The sequence below is a fragment of the Mauremys mutica genome, chromosome 5 (assembly GCF_020497125.1).
Source record: "Mauremys mutica isolate MM-2020 ecotype Southern chromosome 5, ASM2049712v1, whole genome shotgun sequence".
Classification (NCBI taxonomy): Eukaryota; Metazoa; Chordata; order Testudines; family Geoemydidae; genus Mauremys; species Mauremys mutica.
Genome location: NC_059076.1, coordinates 122,569,621 through 122,592,485, shown reverse-complemented (window position 1 = coordinate 122,592,485; position 22,865 = coordinate 122,569,621).

The window sequence follows — 22,865 nt, the reverse complement described above, 5'->3', positions numbered from 1 at the left end:
ACTGCGATAGCAGTAATAAAATAATACTTTATACATTGCTATAGCACCATTGCTCCAATGTGCTTTACAAACCTTAGTGGAAATACGAAGAATGACAAACTTTGTGAATTCCAACGCTCTTTACAAACACTAGAGAATTGGTTCCTGGCCAATGTGAGTTGCGGAGCCGCTGCTCGGGGCAGGCGCAGTGCATGGAACTACGGTTGCCAGGTGTCTGGCGGCTCCAGTCAGCACTGCTGACTGGGCCGTTAAAAGTCCAGCTGGTGGCACAGCTTGAGGTAAGCTCTGCCTGGAGCCTGCATCCCTGCCCCTCTCCCACACCCCAACCCTCTGCCCCAGCCCTGATCCCCCTCCCGCCCTCCAAATCCCTTTGTCTCAGCCCAGAGCCCCCTCCTGCACCCTGAACCCCTCATTTCTGGCCCCACCTGGAACCCTCACCCCCAGCTGGAGCCCTCACCCCTTCCCGCACCCCAATTCTCTGAGCCAGCCCAGTGAAAATGAGTGAGTGAGGGTGGGGAGAGCAAGTGATGGGGGGGGGATAGGGTGAGTGGGGAGGGGGGCTCGGAGAAGGAGCGGGGCAAGGATGTTCGGTTTTCTGCGAGTGGAAAGTTGGCAATCCTACATGGAGCTCCGGTGGCTGCCTGTGCGCCTAGGAGTCAGACATGCCAATCGCTTCTGGGAGCCGCATGGAGCCAGGGCAGGCAGGGAGCCTGCCTTAGCCCTGCTGCGCTGCCAACTGGACTTTTAGTGGCCTGTCAGCAGTGCTGACCAGAGCCACCAGGCTCCCTTTTCAACCAGGTGTATGGCAACCCTACCAAACACTGCTGTGAAAGGTAGTTACACATCCTTGCATTAAAACCTGGAATCCATAGCACAGACATCCTCTAAGCCCATGATGGCTTTCAGTCCTACTTGGTTGTAATTGTTCAGCCAGGTGACACAAAGCTTTTTAAGCTTTTCCTTTGTGATGATGGCTGTATTGGTAAGCTTTGTAAACATGAAAGAATGCATAAATCTCTTTTTTTAATGGAAGAAAAATCATCATATTGGGCCTTATCTTCTTAAAAGAGATTTACAATTCTTTAGATTCTTATGTAACCCAAATTAATTACCAGTTCTTCAGGTTTCATTCAGACTTTCCAGAGCATAGCATTAAGGATAACAAAGTACTTGGCTAGGCTCTGGAGGCAGACTACTGAAGCAGCAAGGCAAAGTAGCCAACTTCAATTTTAGTTTAAAAAAATGCATCCTCATAGTGGGGAGTGTGGGAGAAGATCTTCTGATGATCTATGTATTTTTTTCCTTAGTGAAAGAAAAATCAAATATTAGGGCAATACTCTTGCAAAGCCTGTCATCACTCCCTCCAATACATACAGAGGATAACAGACTTGTATTACTATTAGCTTACTGGAATTATTCCTTTAGTTCCAGGGCTAGAGGTCTGTGCTTAAGTGCTGAAGGTCCTAGGTTTAAAACCCTCTTATAAGTGGTGTGGGCCCTTACATAAAGGTGATCAAAATGGCTGATGTAATTAAACCGGGCCTTGTTTTATATATAAAAAAGGCATAAATTAAAAAAACCAAAAACACTCTACCTAGTTATTTGCTGTGTTTTGCTGCCAGCAGTTCCAGATCTAGCTGCTGCATCCCTTAGTGCATCCAACACCCATTTCTATGTAATCCTCCCCCTCATCCCCATTTGGCAAGTGTTTTATAAGGTCTCTTTCTCGCTTCATAATTGCAGATGGGATGATAAAGATTCCTGGGGTGAAATACTGGGCTTATTGAAATCAATGGGAGTTTAGCCATTGATGTCAATGGGGCCAAGATTTCACCTCAGTCATTTAAGTGAGAGCAGAGGTATGCAAGTGATAATCCTCCTGAAGGTAGAACAGTCTTACATTTATATAGTGCTTAGGTCCTGGCCTGCAAACACTTGTGGATGTGAGGAAAGGTTAAAAAAACTGGGCATGTTTACTCTTGAGTAAAGAAGACATTGTAGGGTAGGCAGATCTGATAATAGTCTTCACATATTTTAAGGGCTCTTATAAAGTTGGCAGTGACAACTGATTTTCATGTGCACTGAAGGTAGGACAAAAAGTAATGGGCTTAATCTGCAGAAGGGAGATTATACATAACGTTATATATTAGGAAAATCTTTCTAACTAGATGTACAATTAACTACTGGAATAGCTTTTAAGGAGGTTGTGGAATCCCCATCACTGAAAGTTTTTAAGAACAGGTGAAACCAACATCTGTCAGGGATGATCCTGCCTCAGCATAGGAGGCTGGACTAGATGACCTCTCATGATCCCTTCCAGCCCTACATTTCTATGATTCTATGGGCTAAATGTGAAGCATGAGTAGTCTTATTGGTTTCAAGATGTACAGAACATCATTGGGAATACTCATGTTTAACATTAAGTATGCTGATATGGATTTTCAGGATTGTGGCCTTGAACTGATATACAAACTGCACACAGGTGTCTTATCTATCACTGAAATGCCACCAGATCTGGGATTGGACATGACAATGGTTAAAAGTGCACAGTAACACTAAGTAACAATTTAAGACAAGAAGTCCTAATTAAAAATGCAGTGTCAATTTAGGTAAGTAGTATGTAATTACCCACGTTGGAATTTGGCCATGATACCAAGATTAATAAAGTAACAAGAGAAGAGGTTCTGAAAACTGACAAGTGACACACACATGTACCTCAGCTGGTAGGACTCTGTCTGATAAGCTGCATTTTCTCTCATACAGCTGTTAAAGATCACTGCTTGAAACCGTTCATCCTGAAACTCCTTGGGGGTGGAACCTCAGCCATAAAATGGAGAAGCCAGTTTGACAGACTTGTTCCATTCTTGGTTTCCTGGGCATCACATCTCAGAATAATTGTGCTCTATTTTGTCAGGATTTTAGTTGAAGACTCCTTAAATGTGTTGCTTTAATTGGAGCTCTTGCTCATACAAAACATGTGGTAACACCCTAGTGATTTCTGGACTGAAGGTTCTCGCTATTAGACATGACAATAAGAATCTTCAAGGATTTTACAACTGTGGTTATATGTACAAGTTTAGCTATGCTGCCTCCTTGCATCACATCTCTCTCTTGTCTACAAAATATGCTCTTGACCACATCACCCTCTCTTTGAGTCCTTTCACTGGTTTCCCTTACCGTTCACATCAACTTCAAGTTCTCATCCACAACACATGCCTATCTCTTTATTTTCCCCCGTTCCCCCATTCTGCCTATGCTCCTTTCGAACCCCCCTCCTGAATATCCCATCTGTAACCTTCAGCACCTTCTTCCATGCCTCTGCTTGCACGGAGAACTCTTTCTCTTACTCTAATTGAGACTTAACACTCACTTCTTTTGTGAGGCAAATAAACATTAACTCAGTGGGATTAGCCATGATGGTACGAGTTACATATTTAGCTCCCTGTTGGAAAGTCCTTTGAACATGGACAACATCTTCCTCTATCTCTGTACAATTGACGGTGCTGAATGTACATTGAAATCCGTTTTATTTGCTGAAGTAGTTGTAATCAGAATCTCACAACAGAGGAACAAGAATATTTTACAAGTTACTAGTGTATGGGGAATGGTTCAAAATGGTTTAAGAGATGGCCTCTCTAAATGTAGGGTTCTACAAACTGCAGGTTGAACACTCTGGAGTGAAAAGAAGACTGGTTTATTTCTAAATGACTGTATCTAAAGCTGAGGGGGTTGGATACAATGGCATGGAGAGCTATAGAAAACCCAAGGCTGATAAACAAGTGGGATCGTCAATCCTAACTGAACTAATTGCCTTTCCTGTGGAAGAGTCAGACCTAGATTTATCCATCTTGGGAGTCCTTTGTTACCATCTGGGTTGTCATTTCTGACAGACTTGCACTGAAAAATTCAGAACAAGGGAAAGGCCTCATTCTACTAGTTTATGTTGTATTCTCCTCTCTGCAGCGATACAACATGTATTTTGTTATTAATATCCGTTATAGGAAAGGGGAGATTCAGGTGAAGAAGATTTAAGCTGGGCATGTTCTCAAAACCATTGATTGCAAAGTACAACTATGGTTAGTTTTATAATTTTACAGCAATCAGTGTACCACGTGCTGCACAGTAAAAATAAGAAGACATGGTCCCTGCCGTGAACAACTTGCAGCCTGATTACAGACATGATGTGAAGGGGTGCAGATGGGGTAATGGAACAGTAGAAAGGAGTTGAGAAGAAGTACTGGAATTACAGAGACGGGGAAGTGTTAGTACCCTTATACAAGACACTGGTGAGACTTCATCTGGAATTCTGTGTGCAGTTCTGGTCTCCCGTGTTTAAGAAAGATTAATTCAAACTGGAATAGGTACAGAGAAAGGCTACGAGGATGATCCAAGGAATGGAAAGTCTACCTTAGAAGACAAGACTCAAAGAGCTTGGCTTGTTTAGCCTAACCAAAAGAAGGCTGAGGGGAGATATGATTGCTCTCTATAAACATATCAGAGGGATAAATACCAGGGAGGGAGAGGAGTTACTTAAGTTAAGTGCCGACGCGAACACAAGAACAAATGGCTATAAACTGGCCATCAGCAAATTTAGGCTCGAAATTAGGCAATGGTTTCTAACCATCAGAGGAGTGAAGTTCTGGAACAGCCTTCCAAGGGGAGCAATGGGGCAAAAAACCTAACTGGCTTCAAGCCTGAGCTTGATAAGTTTATGGAGAGGATGGTATGATGGGACTGCCTACAATAGCATGTGGCCCACTGGTGACTGCCAGTAGCAAAAATCCCCAACAGCCAGAGACAGGACACTAGATGGGGAGGGCTCTGAGTTACTACAGAGAATGTTTTCCTGGGTCTTGCCTACATGCTCAGGGTCGAATTGATCACCATTTTTGGGGTGGGGAAGGAATTTTTCCCCAGGTCAGATTGGTCGAGACCCTGGGTTTTTTCCCACTTTCCTTGGCAGTGTGGGGCACAGGTCACTTGCTGGTTTAAAATAGTGTAAATGGTGGATTTCCTGTAACTTGATGTTGTCAAACCATGATTTGAGGACTTCAATAACTCAGATAACCAGAGGTTAGGGGTGTATTTCAGGAGTGGGTGAGGTTCTGTGGCCTGCAATGTGCAGGTGGTCTGACAAGATGATCATGCTGGTCCTTTCTAACCTTAAAGTCTATGAAGATAACAAGCTAGTGACCAAGTCTTGCTCTGTTTCTTCTCTCCAATGTAGTTGGTGGAGGGAGGAGGCCCCTGGAGCCACATACCTGTGGAGAAGCATGTCTCAGGAGCAGTGGGGCTCAGTCAGGGCCGGCTCCAGGGTTTTTGCCACCCCAAGCAGCAAAAAAATAAAATAAAATAAAATAAAATAAAAAAATAAAAAAGCCACGATCGCGATCTGCAGCTCCACCGATGCCTCTTCAGTCTTTGGTGGCAATTTGCCGGCAGGTCCTTCGCTCCAAGAGGGAGTGAGGGACCTGCTGCCAAATTGCCGCGGAAGAGCCGGACATGCCGCCCCTCTCCATTGGCCGTGCCAAGCACCTGCTTTCTAGCCTGCTGCCAGCCCTGATCTCAGTGCTATAATCTGGGTCTCGCTAGGGATAGGAGACTCTTCCGGATCTCTCCCTTTACCACTACCATTCCAGGTTGTTGCTAGGAACGTCCCTGTTGCTGCTTGAGGTTGGCTACCAGTAAACAAGAAAGCAGCATGAGTTTCAAGTTGTTTACTGGGGGAAAGAACAGGGTTGGAATGCAAAGAATAATTCTGTGTAGTATTAAATGTGGTATAATTAATATTCAACAATGTAAATGACAAACTGACTAGCAAAAAAAAAATGGAAAGTTAAAATGCACACTCCTTATTCATGTCCTTATGTGTGTCTTTCCTAGGCAATATCCAGAAAGAAAACAAACCAGAAAAGGAAGAGAAGTAAAGTAGATAATCCAAAGAATACACTGCAGGGGAACAAACAGCAAGATGCAAACATAGCTGTTCATTGCCACAGGGATGGGAGGAAGATACTCAAAAGCAAATGGACAGTTTCTGCAAGGTTCCAAAAATGGGGTCCAAATGCCTGTGTGTTTTTACCTGTGCCAGAGGACATGTTTCTAGAGGACATGATGGCTGAAAATCCTTGCTATAAAAGCAATTCCCAGCAGAAACCTGAGCAGTACTGGAAAAATGCTGCTGCTTTAATACCTCCATGCATAGAATACTAGTGACCTGCCAAACTAAGCCAGATATTAACTATCCTGAGCTTTCTAGTTTCATCTTAGGTGACCTACAGCTATAAATGTTTACTAAACTGAATTAATAAATGGCTAGTGAAATATTTGTGTTGTGTCCATCAAGTGTTTGCCATGATTACTGACCCATTGTCTTCGTGTATATGGGTGTTCAACAGTAGCAACTGTAATAGTTAAGGAGAGAAGCTTTTTCCACTCTAACCCTCCTTATAACTTTCCTAAATCATCACCATCATGGCTGCAGTTCTGTATGCTTGGTCTCTGCCTGCAGATGAACTTTTTTGAGGGGCAGGAGGAAAGGAAACTATGAGGAAAATCCTTTAAGCCATTTATGAGATGAAGGATATTTTTCCCCACTGTAAAACAAAAAAATGTTCTCTCTGTTTCAGGGAGACTTCACTCAAACATTAAATGTAATGGTTTATCTATATTTAGTCTAATGCTTTAGGAAGTATGCAAAACCATGCAGGGTGTTGAAGACAAACATTGTACACAATCAAATACTTCCCACTGCAGATGGAGTGAGAAGTTGTGTTAACCTTTAAGGGGTAACCTTAAAGATGGATGACCATGTGCATTTGTGTACATCTGCTTTACCTCATAATAGAAATTCTCAGTCAACTGAGCTGAATGAACCAAAAAGGTGGGGCAGGGAGGAGAGAAAGGATCCATATTGGAATTGTGGAGGGCATGTTGTGTGGACAAAGGCTTCAATACCTCAAAGCTCATAAGCTGGTACTAAATGTTAAGCTGTGACTCGTTACTCTGAAGTCATTTGTACTATTCATGTGCTTTAAAAGCACTTAACTACTCTGTTGGTTGGGGCCTATGAATGCTAACTAGGCACTGGATCTGTAACAACTCAGTTGTACCAAGTTTGAAACATATCAGTCCTAGTAAATATCAGACTTATGTTGGTACTGTCCTCATACTTGTGGTGTATGAAAAACTGTTAAAATGACAAGCTATTGCTTTAAATTGGTAAGGGGTTTCCTAGTCCTGCTTGCAGAGTAGGGTGCTGTGTAGGGAAGCATGCAATCAGAGTCAGTCTGCAAAGAGCCAGCCTAGAGCAAGGTGGATTGAATTGTGCCTCTCTGCTTTAGGGAGTCACCTGCTGTGTCTGTTTTGAGGTTCTTGTGTCTTAAGGTTCTGAATTTTAAGAAATAAAGTATTATGTTGTAGCCTTCCAGACAGAATACTTCATGTTTTCCATTTCACCTGCATGTGTAGGCATTGTTATGTTCACAGCAGTGTCACACATTTTGACCCCTAGCCCTCTTCAGGGCCTGCAAAGTGACACTGGCCCGTCCCTCATATACACTGCCCCATCTCACTTTCTCTCTCTCTCTCTCTCTGAGTGGGCTGTCTCCAGGGTGACAGCCATAGGTGGAGGATCATTATTCCTTCTATAAAAGGAGAGAGTTAGTAAGCTTGCTTGACAAGCTGAGGACACTGATCCAGATGAAGCCCCCTGTGCCAGGTCTAGCCTCAAGCCAGACAAAGCCAGCTGACTCCTATTTAGCTGCTGAGAGGAGGCAGTTGCAGGTAGGGAGAAGGGGCCAGGAAGACTGTGAAACAGTTGGAAAAGAGGAGGTCTCTGAAGGCCACTTGGAGCCAGTGGAGGCATAGGCACTCAGATCCCACAGTACTATATGGTGGCCCTATAAGTATGTAGGCAAAGAAAGGAATAGTCTGCCTCTCAGGCCATTCCTGTCTCAGAATGGGGAACAATCGCTCTGGCTATATAGCCTAGGAGGGCCAGTGAGCTTTCTTCAGCCATGGAGCCTCCCTGTCCAGCAGAAAGCAGCATTACTTAATCATTCTGTTTGACTTCAGAATTTATGTGTCCAATGTAGTAAGAATAGCAATCAGACATACAGCCCTCTCTCTACTATCAGGCTCTGCCAATTAACATTAGGCAGATAATGCTCACCTCAAGAGAACCATTAAGATTTAATGATCTGAAATAAATATTGAGCAGCAGGGCAAAGTTTCACTTCATACATTTTATCTTCATTAGAACAAATTTACAACATGCAGTAAGCACTGTATGTACATTCCAGTGTATACATCAATTACAACAAAAGTCATAGCAAATATTTCCTGTAGCAAATCTCTTCCTCATTGGTTTGTAAATGGTCTACAAACAACTTACAATTTACTTTAATTTATTCACATTTATTCATTAACTAATTTCTACAAATAATTCTGGTTTTAGAGATTATCTGTGAGTGGGTTTTCAAATTTGCACTGGGTGGCTTTTAATTGAACGGCTAGGTACTTTGGGGCCTTAGTATATACATAACTTTAAACCTGTGAGATGTGATTAAAGCCACACATGTAATTATGGGAGTGATGCTGCACCACTGAAGTCAGTGGGAGCTTTAATCCTTGATCAAACAATAAGGGTGAAATCCTAGCTCCTTTGATGTCAAGGGGACAGGATTTCACCCTAAATGGTTTGCTAGAGTGAGGACATAGATCACATGGCCCCAAGGGTACTCAGTCAAGTACAAATACTCATTTTTGTAATTTCAAAATTCACTTTCCACAAATATTTTGAATATTCACTTAAAATTTGCTACTTCTGTGAATATTTCCTGTCAGTATGAGACCGTCCCTTAGGTCTAGAAAAAGACCATCTGTGACCAGTAAAAGACAACACCCCACTATGTCTGTGCATTTAACCCCTTTGCAGGAAAGGACTTCTCATTGCAAGGTTAGGGATGTTTGTTCAGCTGTTGACACTGGAAAGCAAACAAAATTGAGTCACATCAACTGAATGTCAACAATCAAAACTGATCAGGTTTAGAAACTTGCACGCAGACTGTTCAATGTAATCAACATGCACAGAAGCTATGATTTTATTTTCAACTGCAGTTATGTCTTTGGAAATGTTGACTATGACTGTAAAGAACTGAGACCACTTTAACCTTATGTAATACTGCCATTTATATACAAACATGGTTATTGCATCAATTCCCCCTTCAATGTGAATCATTGTGATATGCTGATCCAATATGTATGGCCAATTTTGAACAGTTCAATACTTCTCTCCCAGTACATTATATCCTTGTTCTTTACTTTGTGAAATGCTAGTATGGTGATGAGGTTGGGGAGTGCACTGCAATGCTTGTTATCCCCATGTTTCAGTGGTCGTAACTTCAGTGGACCTGTGCGTGATCACTTCTGGGTTGCATGTGGTTGTAAGTCACTAAGGGCTAGCTTCACCAAGGTAGTTAGGTGCTGTAATGCTGTATATAAGAAAGATGACCATTTGTATCATTGCTACCACTGTGATATAATTGCAAAAAATCTTGAACAAAGTATATCATGTAAAGTGTCAATGGAAAAGTTATGATTTGCTAAGCATGATGATACATGCATATAAACAGGATAATCTTTGTATCTGAAGTTATGAATGTTGGCTATGGACTTGTATCTTACACTTGTGTTGTATTCCTGGGTGACATCCCCTAGACAGCTGTCTAGCCCTAAAATAAATTCTGTGGGTTGATGGCCCATCAAAAACACTTAACTCTCATTGAAGAAACTCATCCTGTCCATAGTGCTTCCTGAAGATGCCTCAGATAGCGAGGGGGGCAAAGGCCACCCCCTCTGAGTCAACAAACCATGTAAGGATGTGATATGGTCATACGTCTCTGGACTCCATCTTGGACCAGTAACTTTCCACAAAGAGGAGCTGTGAGCTTTGTTTGGGACAGTAAACTTCCATGCACATGGTAGAGGATATAAAAAGGCACCAGAGACATCTCCATTTTGTCTTCATTTTCCGTTTCATTTCTCTGGACTGGATTTCTAACAGGAAGTTCTAAACAAGGACCAATGACCTCCATTCTGTTTGGGTGATTCCAGAGAGACTTTTGCAAGATAGCAGTTTATTCCATTATTGCTGTGATCCTGATCTATGAACACTGAAAATCACTTGTATGTACCGGTATATGATTTTTTAACCATTCAATAACGCTTTTCTTTTTTCTATGTTAAAACTTTAGTTTTTAGTTACTAAAAACTGGCATCAGCATGATTATTGGGCAAGATCTGAGTAATATTTACCTGGCTAAGTGGCTGATCCCTTGGGGTTAGAAGGACCCTATATCCGATTAAATTGGTTTTCGGTAACCACTCATCATAAAGTCCAGTGGGTGGGTGGTGAGCCAAGGACTGGGATGTCTAAGGAGACTGCATTTTTGACTTCTTGTTAACCTGTGTGGTGAGCCAGAAGTTCGCTTTTGTAACTGGCTTGGTATAATTTAGTGATAGAATAACCACCAGTTTGGAGTGAATCTACCCTATTTCTCAGCAGTCTGTCTTAAAATTTGGCGTTCTCAGCTGTGACCTACTGAGCACGTGACAGGTGCCTCTGTAAATTCAACATTTAGGCTCCACTGACATTTTCAAAACCACTACTCAACTGCCAGCTAAAGTCCCCTAGGCAGCTAAGTTTCTGCCACTAGGCATGCACAAAGCTGCCCACATCCTGGTGCTACCCCACAGCTAACAAGCTGCTTGGAGCCTTTACTTACGTCCAAACCCTGGTAAGATTCTCAAAATAGGTGTCCCCCACAATCTGTTTCCTCTGTGGGGCCCAATCCAGTAGCACACGTAACCTGTACAAAAGTCAGCCGGGAGTGACCAGGTCAGGAATTTTTTGTTCTGGGACATGTATGTGAAGGTATCCTACCATACCTAAGAGCCCACTTGTTGGGGGCACTCAGCTTGGACACAGGAGATCTGAGTTCAAATCCCCACTCTGGAGGGATAGCTCAGTGGTTTGAACATTGGCCTGCTATACCCAGGGTTGTGAGTTCAATCCCTAAGAGGGCCACCTAGGGATCTGGGGCAAAATCAGTACTTGGTCCTGCTAGTGAAAGAAGGGGACTGGACTTGATGACCTTTCAGGGTCCCTTCCAGCTCTATGAGATAGGCATATCTCCATATATCTCATACCCCAGCTGAGTACCCTACCAGTGGGTTATGGGGTAGTCTGGGGTGAAGGTCTCCTGTTGGAGCTGTTCGTATAAATAACGAAATATTTATTGGAGCAGGACCTTGAACCTGACTTTACTACTTACCAAGGGAATACCCTAACCATTGGGCAACAGAGTCAATCACTTTCTGTTTCTCTCTCTCTCTTTGTCTTTGGCACAGTATTTATACAGAGTGGAACAGCTCCAATGAGAAATATTGACAGCACAGCACCCCTAGATATTCAATAGCCTGGTGGCTGGTGTACTTAGCTGGGAGGTAGAACACCTGGGTGCAAGTCCCTGTTCCAAATCAGGCAGAGGAGGCCACTTAGGGATCTGGGGCAAAAATTGGTCCTGCTAGTGAAGGCAGGGGGCTGGACTAGATGACCTTTCAAGGTCCCTTCCAGTTCTAGGAGATTGGTATATCTCCAATTATTATTATTAGAAAACACTTCTCCCACATCCTGGGCTATTGGGGTGGGGGTGTCCTCCTCTCTCTTTGGTTTTTCACAAGAAAGGTCTGCCCTGTCTTAGGTATCTAACTCCAGGAGAGGGCTCAAGGATGAGCATCCTGAATAGAGATAAGCACCTCCCTCAGGTCTGTAAGTCAGATGCTTAAGGCTCTTTGTGAATCTGGGCCCCAAGTTAAACCCCTTTCCTATGCATTTCACCCCTCACTAGCTTAGGCAGCTCCCAACTCAGATCACTAGCTTTTGAGAATCCCTGTTTTATGTGTCTAACTCTCCCCATACAATTCATGGAGGTCTGGGGGCCTAACTTAGGGCTGTGAATTCCACTGGGTAGCAGAGCACCCCAGGAGTTAGGCATTGCAAAGTCTAGAGTCCCTTTGTGAATCTAGCCTGATTCACAACCAGCTGAAGTCATTAGAAAGACTCCCACTGACTTCAATGGGCTTTTGATAGGGCCTGAAAGGCCCTACGCTACTCCCAATGATTTAATGGCAAAACTCTCATTACTTTAAATGGGAGCAGGATCTGACTCCAAGTTTGAATTCATAAACAGAGAGCCTGGCAAGCCAGAGAGATAGTAGTTAATTGATGGTCTGAAAATAATATTTATAGAACAATAGCTTTTTAAAATAAAAGTTGAAGATGAACCCAGATCAAACCCTGGTGCCTCTAACATCTGGTTGGGAGAGGGAACCCTAAGGGAGATGAAGATGTTCATAGATTCTATTGTATCCAGATCTGAATTTTCTCTCTGGGTCCTCTGGTTAGAATGGACCAAACCAAAACCTGCATTTGAACTTGAGAGTAACTGTGCTTCAAAATCATGCAATAGAAATAAATAATGAATAGCAAACCACTATGTCACTCAAATTTTGGAACACAAAAAAGTCTTTGGCCACAGGAGGGCAATACTGTTCTATAATAAAGTCAACATGCTTTAGTCACTAAAAGCTGGTTTATAAACATGTACATTGGAAGGGATATATTTTGAACTGATTGCATTGTGTACATTTTGGTGCTCATTACCAAAAGTACAGGTGCATCACAGAGCTGCCTGGTGAATACAATCGATCACGATTAACAATCATAATTATATTGGGCACAAAATGGATTTCAACAGACATAAACTAACTAATCATCATGACATCTCGGTGAGGCACATGAATATTATTCCCTTTTAACAAGGAGGAAACTGAGAGACACAGGTTAAGTGATCTGACAAAGGACAGAGGAGCAATCAGGTTTAGAGTGGGGATTCCATTCAGGCGCTGCTGCTAGCTTCCATTCTTGTACTCTGACTGCTGCTGGATCAGGCTTTCCTTCCACTTTTTCCTTAACATTAGTGGGATTTGGATAGTCAAATTCCCAACGTAGCTTTGAAGGCTTTGCCTTAAAGTTTTAGAGGCACCAGATTATCATTCCTTTTCCTCATCATTGATAGTATCATGGTACCTAACCCTTGATGCTGCAATCATTCTGGTTCTATTTCTTCCTGAATTTTTTTTCTAGCTTTACTCACAGAGAAACTTACTCCGAGGTAGACCTGCAAATACTGGGCATGGAATTGCTCATCAAGAGTAATAAGTAGCATGTCCTTAAGAACATAAGAACGGCCATACTGGGTAAGACCAAAGGTCCATCAAGCCCAGTATCCTGTCCTCTGGCAGTGGCCAAGGGCAGGTGCCACAAAGGGAATGAACAGACAGGTTGTTATCAAGTGATCCATGCCCTGTCACCCAATTCCAGCTTCTGGCAAACAGAGGCTAGGGACACCATTTCTGCCCACCCTGGCTAATAGATTCATGGAAGATAGGTCCATCAATGGCTATCTAGCTCCCTTTTGAGCCCTGATATGGTATTGGCCTTCGCAATACCATCTAGCAAGGAGTTCCAGAGATTTACAGTGCATTGCATGAAAAAACACTTTCTTGTGTTTGTTTTAAACCTGCTACCTATTAATTTAATTTGGTGGCCCCTTGTTCTTGTATTATGAGGAGTAAATAACACTTCCTTATTTACTTTCTCTATACCACTCACGATTTTATAGACCTCTATCATATCCCCCCTTAGTTGCCTGTTTTCAAGCTGAAAAGTCCTAGTCTTATTAATCTCTCCTCATACAGACACTGTTTTTTACCCCTAATAATTTTTATTGCCCTTTTCTGAACCTTTTCAATATATCTTTGAGATGAGGCGACCACATCTGCACGCAATATTCAAGGTGTGGGCATATCATGGATTTATATAGAGGCAATATGATATTTTCTGCCTTACTATCTATCCCTTTCTTGATGAGTCCCAACATTCTGTTTGCTTTTTTGACTGCCGCTGCACATTGAGTGGATGATTTCAGTGAACTATCCACAATGACTCCAAGATCTTTCTTGAGTGGCAAGAGCTAATTTAGACCCCATCATTGTATATGTATAGTTAGGAGTATGTTTTCCCATGACTTTAAGAGCCTTTGGTGAGGGACCTTGTCAAATCTAAATTTCTGAAAATCTAAATACACTATATCCACTAGATCACCTTTGTCTGCATGCTTGTTGACCCCCTCAGAGAATTCTAGTAGATTGGTGAGGCATGATTTCCCTTTACAAAACACACGTTGACTATTTCCCAACAAATTATGTTCATCTGTGTGTCTGACAATTTTGTTCTTTACGATAGTTTCAACCAATTTGCTCAGTACTGAAGTGAGGCTTACTGGCCTGTAGTTGCCAGGGTCACCTCTGGAGCCCTTTTAAAAAATTGGCGTCACATTAGCTATCTTCCAGTCATTTGGTACAGAGGATTATTTAAATGATAGGTTACAGATGACAGCTAGTAGTCCTGCAATTTCACATTTGAGTTCTTTCAGAACTCTTGGGTGAATATCATCAGGTCCTAGAGACTTATTACTGTTTAGTTTATGAATTTGTTCCAAACCCTCCTCTAATGCAGTTGGGACAGTTCCTCAGATCTGAAAGTTGAATATATTAAACATATTGCAGTATAAGCAGTGATTTAGAAGGCAGAGAAATGATTATTTTCTACAAATATTTGAACCATGAAACACTTGAGAGAGAGAGAGAGTGGGGAGTTACTTAGTATGATACAAGGGGGGATAATAGGTTAAAATTAAGAACAGGAAAATGTAGGTTGAATATCAGGGAAGATGCCCTTACAGTGAGAGCTATTTGACTGTGGCATAGCTTGACAGAGAAGACATGAAAGCCTCAATTTGAGACTTAAAACTAAGTTAGACAAAGAAACAACAACAACAACAACAACTATTGTAGGAAATAATCCTGCCTAGGCAGGGGAATAAACTAGATGACCAAGGGGTTTCCAGCTTTATTTCCTTTGTTAGATTGTGACTTGTTTCTTCTCCATTTCTAAATATCTTTTAGATATCTTTCTTTGTAAAAGAAAGATTTAGTATACAATATTTTTGGAAGTTGGTGGAAAGATTCTATTGACGAAACTGTCCACCCCATTCCTTTTATTTTTTCCCCTTAAAGGGAAATCAGCCTATTCTTTTGAGCAAGGATGCAAAAATATTTGCAGTCATATTATTCATGGATTTTAATGCCAGAAGGAACCATTATGATCATCTAGTCTAACCTCCTGCACAAATCAGGTTGCAGAATTTTACCCAGTGATTCCTGAATCAGTTCTATACCTTGTGGTCGAGCTAGAAAGCTATTCAGTTTTGATTTAAAGCTGTCAAGTCACAGAAAATCCACTACATCCCTAGGTAATTCATTCCAGTGGTTAATTAGCCTCACTATTAAAATTTATGCTTCATTTCTAGCCTGAATTTGTCTAGTTTCAGCTTCCTGGTATTGGATGTGATCTTACCTTCTTGGCTGGTTAGAAGAGAGTGCTTGAAAACACCACAAGATATTCCCTTATCTAGCTGCACCTGAAATCCCTCACATTCTAAGGCCCTGAAGACCCCAAACAGACATAGCCCAGCACATTGTCTCTCTTGACCAAAGCAATGCATTCAATTAAAAACACTAAATGTATGGCTGTTTTTTAAAATGATGACAGAGACTAGAAGTGTAACTTTGCTTCAGGAGACACTGAGTAAAAGATTTTATGTTGTCTTCTTTCTCTGCTCTTACCCTCCTTCTTTAATGTAAGGGCAACACTCTGCTCCAGCATTTACCTGGTCTTGTCCCAACACCTCATCTCTCCTTTGTTCTCGTTTCCTCTTTCTTCTGTATAAACCGTAACCGTTCTCTGGCTGCCCTATGGGCTGTTTGAGAAGAAAATCTAAAATGGAGGGCACTTCCTTTATCAAAGCAGCCCCTCAGCCAGGAAGGACTATACAAATGAAGGGGCAGGGCTAGTTTTCACCACTCCCACCAGGTTATTTTCTAATTATGGGGAGGTAGTTTGGTTTAATGTTGCTTGTACAAGTACAACTGCACTTTTAATAGGTCAAAAACACAGAGCCCTGCTCCCTTTTAAAATATGTTATATAAAACTAAACCAAGAAATCAGCTCTGGCCCTGATCTGGAGAGACTTATGCTGGCCTCTCTTCTCCCTCCCCAAACCATTTTTCTTCATGAATGTTTTCCCATGTATTTTTAGCATTTTATAGCCATGTTTGTTATTTACTTGTACTAGCATGCTCCTGTCATGCTTTGTAATGAGAAGCCCCCATTAGCACAATGTGCTGCCCCTAAAGTCTGGATAGATATGTGCTGGGATTGAGCAGGTAGCAGTCAAGCCAGTGTGACATTGAATCTAGAGAAAATATTGCTTCTGAACAGGGCCAATTAGTTGCAGTTTCATTGTGACAGAACAGAAGGAGCTGTTCAACGCAAGAGCACAGCTGAGGAGAAATGGGAGAGTTTGAACAATGGGGCTACCAAGAAATACATAGCCCTAGCACAGTGGAAGGCCACAACTTTATTTTCTAGTGATGTTATAAAAACCTCTGATAGTTTACATTTTGTAACTGTTCATGTCTTCATATCAATCTCAGCAGTAGTTAAACTGGACGTTCACACAGTAGTTACATACTTTGCTGTTGTGTATATATATAGCTATAAATTTGGTTTGTCCTCAGCTCATACCCAAAGCTACTGTGGTTGGCAACCACTGTAACATGACAAAGAGAACCACTACAGACTGAAGATCAGGAAGAGCTTCCTTATGGTGAGAACCACTCGGTTGTGGAGTAACCTACTAGGGAAGGCATAAAGCCTTCATTACATGAGATACAGTGGACATAAAATACGTTCAGACACCGTGGGAATGGGGTAAAATTCTGAAGACTTGGGATTCAGTCCCACCTCTGCACTGTTTGACTATGGGCAAGTCACTTCACCTTTCAGCACCGCTGTTTTCCCTCTCACTCTTTTTCCTTTCTTTTGGCACAGAAATGATCTCTCATGTGATTTTACTGTACCTAGTACAATGGAGTCCTGATCTCCATTGTGGGTCCTTAGCACTACTGTAATATAAATAAGAATACTATTCTTGTGCAACTGTAGCACCCTCATGGCCAAGATGGAACCCATGCTGTGGGGAAGGGATGGGGGCCTCTGAGCAAGAAGAAGATCTATGCAGAAACACAGCTGGGAAACTGCCTTCCATTCCAGGGTCACCAGTTCCAAATTTCATGGAGTAAACACACACACACACAGAGCAGAATATTACAATTAACAAAGGAAAGGGAAATATTTATTTGCAAAGGGATGAATGGACAGAAAAATAGGGGGAGCAGTAAAACAGGGCTATATCCAACACAAGGGCCAATAGGCCCAGTGGCACCACAATACAAGAGGATAGACATGAAGCACTGCATCTAGACTCAGAGTTCAGGACTCCTGGGCAGAGTTACAGTCTGGCTGTAAGTCTTGAGTGCTCTTGGTCATCTTGGGCACCAGTATACTTTCCCCAACAAACCCCTCAGGAACCCTCTTGTGCTGCTCTCCACAAACACGTCAACAACCTCCCCACTCAATTAGCTCAACCTCCCTTGTTACTCTCAATACAAAGTTACAAACCCCAGTACTCATGGCCCCATACGGTTCTGGGTAACAGTGATATTGGGTCTGATTCTGGTTTGTCCTTTTCAAGTGATTCCTTCCTGGCACAGCACTCCTTTTCTGGCTCCCATCCTGGGACATCCCTGGTCAGCTACTTTGTCCCTCCTGGGCTTTGGGCTTGTGACTGGGGGCATTCACCTCTTGAGTGTGTCCTAGTGTCTGGGCATGGTACTGCAATCTTTTTCCTGCTCCTAGCACCCCTATAGGTTGTCATTCTTGCTAGGATGGTCTTCGGTGGCTCAGCCCTTCAGTCAAGAAACACAGTCCAAAAAAATTGGACCCCTTCCATGGAATCAAAGAGTTCACCAAACTGTTGCCTCCCCTCCAGGGTCTTCAGCCTCATCACTGGGGCTGTTTGAATCCAGCCCTTCACTCAGGCATCTAAAGGAGCCTTCTCCCCTTCTTGGGGCTTAGGCCACTTTGCCAGTGCAGGAACCTGGGCCCACCCACTACTCCAGATACCAACCCACAAAGAGCAGCCACATACTGAGTCCTTAGATTGGTTACTTCTGCATCCCCAGGGCCTGTTCACACCTGGTCCCTTTACCTTCATCCATTACCTTCAGGTTACAGTTGTCAGGTCCTCTCCCAGGGCCAGTAAATGCAGCCCACCAAGATCCTTTGACCAGAGCATTACTCCTCTGCTCCCAGCCAGGAACTGAGCTGCTAAGGCCCCGAAGCTCCTTTTATCTGAGCCTGCTGGGCTCTGATTGGCTGCTTCCATGAGGCCTCACTAGGCAGGCCCAGAGGATCCACCTTAGCTGCTCCTTCCTGGGTCAGGGTGTGGTAGGACCACAGGGCCTCCAGCAAGGGGTCACAAAGGGCCTGGTATACCCTGCCACAGGGCTGGTTCTTGGCTGCTTTGCTATCCTATTATGACTTCTTTGAATGCTTCAAGTTGTTTTTTCTTAAAACACAATTTAATTACAAACAGGCACTAGCAATCTTGTATCTTGTTCATTCCTAATGAAGCAGTCTGTTGATATGCACTATGTGCCCCTGATTAAAATTCAGCAAATTAAGAGACAGCAGACCAATTAATTTATGACCATAAAGAGGTGGTATAAAGAAAGATATCCTATCACTTTCATTGTAAACACAGAGGGAACTATCATGCATAAAAGGCTGTCTAGCCAATAAAGCAAGTTAATTGATCAAATCTGCTTGTTGCATTCTCTGTTTTCCCAAATTTACAGGCAAGTGTAACACTAGGAAGAAGCTGGTTTCTTCACGTATGAAAAAATCAATTGTCCCACTATCTCCTAACTAGGGATCTGCAATCAACTGGTAAAACAATATATTTTAAAAATAATATTTAAAAAAAATGAACCCCCCCCTCAGAAAATGGCAAAGTCCCTTTAAAATTATTTCAATGGAATTCACATCCCATGTATGCCTGCACTGTGAACTACAGCAAATGGTGTGAACAGGAATAATGTATAATCTGTATAAATTCGGTCCCGGTGACCCATTGTTTATCACTGCTTAGAGCAGCAGCATGGTGTTATGTTTCCTTCCATACAGAGTAGACACACACTTTCCATTTGAAGGGATTTACTTCAGATTAAAGAAAACAAAAAGAATAAAGAAGTCTTCAGGGGAGAGTACAGTACACAGCAACTCGGAGATCAAGAAGTTCACCAAAGTTTTACTTAGGGAGGAATGCCATTTCTGAGGGGTCTAGTTTATTAACCGAAGACCCAGTGAAAACACAAGTAAGCCTTCACCCCAGCATCTTAGGTGGGAGACAGTTAATCTCAGTTTATCCATTCCCACCTGGGCCTACCACATTCCTCCAGCAGGGTTCCCTGAGCTCAGGAGTCTTCCCATATGTCAGGCCTTGTGTCATTAGCTCCAGAGATAATCAGGGATCTACTGAGATCTGTCACCGCAGCTCTTCTGTGGGGCAGCATGTAGTTACTGACAGAGTAGGCTTCCTGCCTCTGTTCCTCATCCCTCAGAGCATATCTTCCATGCCCCTTTCCAGTGAGTTCTCCTAGAACCTCCTCTCATTTCTGTTCTCAACTTAGTTCTGGTAACCCTTTATCAGGCTCAGTAGTTAATTAGCTGCCAACCAACTATATAGGAATTTAATTACTTCCTGGTGGGTCCGAACTGGCTCATTGTCCCTTACAGGAGCTTGTCACAGATAGGCTGATCTCTGACTTTCCTGAAAGGGTCAGCCCCCCGTGACACATCCCAACTCCAATTACAGTAAGTAGTTTAGGAAATGTTCTGCATATACTTCAGAGATCCTAACTGGCCATACTGATGGCTACATTGTTATAGCAAGCTAAATCAAAGACCAGAAGCCAAGACTACTGCTGAATCTATGGATGAGTTCACTAATTTTGTGGTGGTTAGCCATTTCTGAGCAATTAGTGTGACCCTAGCAGCATCCCAGTGCAAGAGAACCAGGGCTCACTGATATCTGGAAGAAGTAACAGAGTGTGTTTGGGGTGTAAACAAGCAGGCTGCTGGAATCAAAATTGTTGAACTATAGCTGCTTAACACACGAACACTCAGTGCCTGCTTGTCTGCTGGTTGTTGGTGTCCAGCCTGTGAGCGATAGTAACAGAGCATTTCAGGCACCCAGGGTTACAGAGCAGGTGGTGACACAACCACTCACTGGTCTGAATTGCATCCCAGAACGTGACACTTAGCTACACAAATCCATTGAAAAAGCAAGTGTCAGCACCATAGGACCTAATGCTCTAGCTAGAATAATCACCTATTAGAAAAACAAGAAAGATACTGAAAACAGTCATATGTGGACTCACAGTCCATCTTAAATGGGGGTTATTTGTTACAGAAGACAACTACAACTACAGACAAACTGGTATACACACAGCTCAGGTTCCAGATTTGTCACCAGAGATCACACACTTTAGAACTTAATGCAGCACACAGAGACATTTAGTTGCTAAATAATATACTGCAATATACCATGAATAATAAATTGAATTTAATAAAGTGAATACCATTAATTTAGTTGCTGAATAATATACTGCAATATCCCATGCTAATGAATTTACTCAAGTTACAGAACAATCTGGCTGGTTGAGCCAGAGTTATGTTTTTCAGCAAAAACTTTTATTGGGACAAAAATTGACTAGCTCCAGATGTGCAAGACGTACAGCAATGGCAGGTTGGGAAGGCATGTATTTTCTTCTCTCTTGCAGGCAGTCTTAGATACCAACACATGGAGTTGGGAAAATATTGCTAGCATTTGTAGTGATTCAGCATCTTCCAAGAAAATTTCTTGCAAAGATTTGAGCCAAACTAAGCCAAAGTTTAAAGCTTTTGCTGTTCAGAACCCATGCCATTTGGTAAGTGGTGTTACAAAACATGCATTTAACCGCTCCTTACTGTTCAATAACCAGGTTGATTTAAGTATGCACTCAAGGGTTTTATTCAAATATGCATGGTAATTAAAGTGCAGCTACTTTGCCTTGGTTTAAATTTTAATCCCAAGGCACTTGGTACCAAGTTTCCAAGTAGATAGCACTCATTTACTGAAGCCACTGAAGTTTTGTTGGCAATCTGGTGCCTATTCACTGCATTTGTGCTGAGCAAGGAAGTGACTGGAATAAGAACTGTGAATCCCTCAGGGAACATATCAAGTCAGAATTAAACAGAAGTGTTTTCTTTGCGCCAGCCAAAATCTCTGGTAGAAAATTCAACTCCAGTGACTGATGCAGTCACATAACTGGAATTTGACAACTCCTATATTCATTAGGTATCTATCCTGTCGGTGAGAATGTAGAAGCGCAGTATGAAATACACTTAAGGCCTGCTCCTGCCCCACTGAAATGCATGGGAGAAAGCGGAGACCTTTGTAAATGATTTATGTAACTTTGCAGCAGATTCCTGCTCTGTATGAGAGAGTTTACTCTTAAACTCCAATGTATCATGAAACACAATGCATAACCATTCGGAAACCTCTAAGGCCAGGAACACACCATCAGCCACAATGAGTTTGGAGGAAGCTGATTCTTCTTTTCGGTGTATTACATTGATGATTGATCTTGGAGAATTTTTATCCGGAGGAGGGGTAGGGGAGGGCATTCCCCCATTTTATGCCACTGCAGTAGCATAAAGGGGCCACGGTAAAGGATGCAATATGGCTCAGTGTCTAGCTGAACACCTCTTCTCAAAGTGTTATAATTGCAGATGTAATTGCTCCCTCCCTCCCCTGACAGCAGGGTTGCAGAAGCCATGCAGCTGTAGGGTAACCTCCCCACACTGCCAGAGGCTCATCCTCCTCCTTGGAGTCCTGGCTGGGAGGGGGTCTCTTCTCTGTTATCTGAACCTCAGCATTATCCAAATCCCTTTCTTACCCAGCATGAGATCCATGCCCTCTGCAGCATGCCTTTCATGAATCTCACGCTGGGGACAAGAAAGGGGTTCAGGCAATGTGGAGGTTTGGCTAATAGGGTTTTGAATAAACAAGATTATACTGTTTCCAGAAGTGTGCCGGGGAGTGAAGGGGATAGCTGTGTAGTTCTTTGAGAGTCCATATTACCATGAATGTTTGCATGTAGGCCATGGGTAGGTACGGTCAGAGCAGCCTGCATCAGAAGTTGTAGGGAGGCAGTAATCCATGCAAAATCATATGCAGCATCCTGTTGATTTTCCTGTGAATTTTCACCCAATAATGGGTGCTGCAAACTTTTCCTGCAGTAGCAACTCCAGATTGTAGTCAGGTTTTGGGGAAGAGTGCATTTTCCTGGCCCACCTTTATAAGTCATGAGCCCACTCCACTCATGTGTGTGCTGCTCAGTCGCTATGAGTTTGAAAAACCTTTGTGGCATACATGGCTGGCTTGCAACCAGCAGCCTGGAATAAAATGGCCCTTTGGCATTCAGAAACCTCCAGAATTATGTCCTGAGGGAGCATTCCTCCTCATTATCAAAGGCCAAGACAGTCTGCAATTGTTAAAGAAAAAGCAATTGTAAATTTTAAACTTACCATTATTTGCCCACTCTTTTCACTGTGACTGACTCAGTTGTGTCCACAAAGCTCTGGGGACTGAAGCGTTTCCTCACAAAATAATGAAGCTCAGTTTTATAATGTATAAGTTTTTGGGCTTGAGATTCCACAAGGCTCTTTT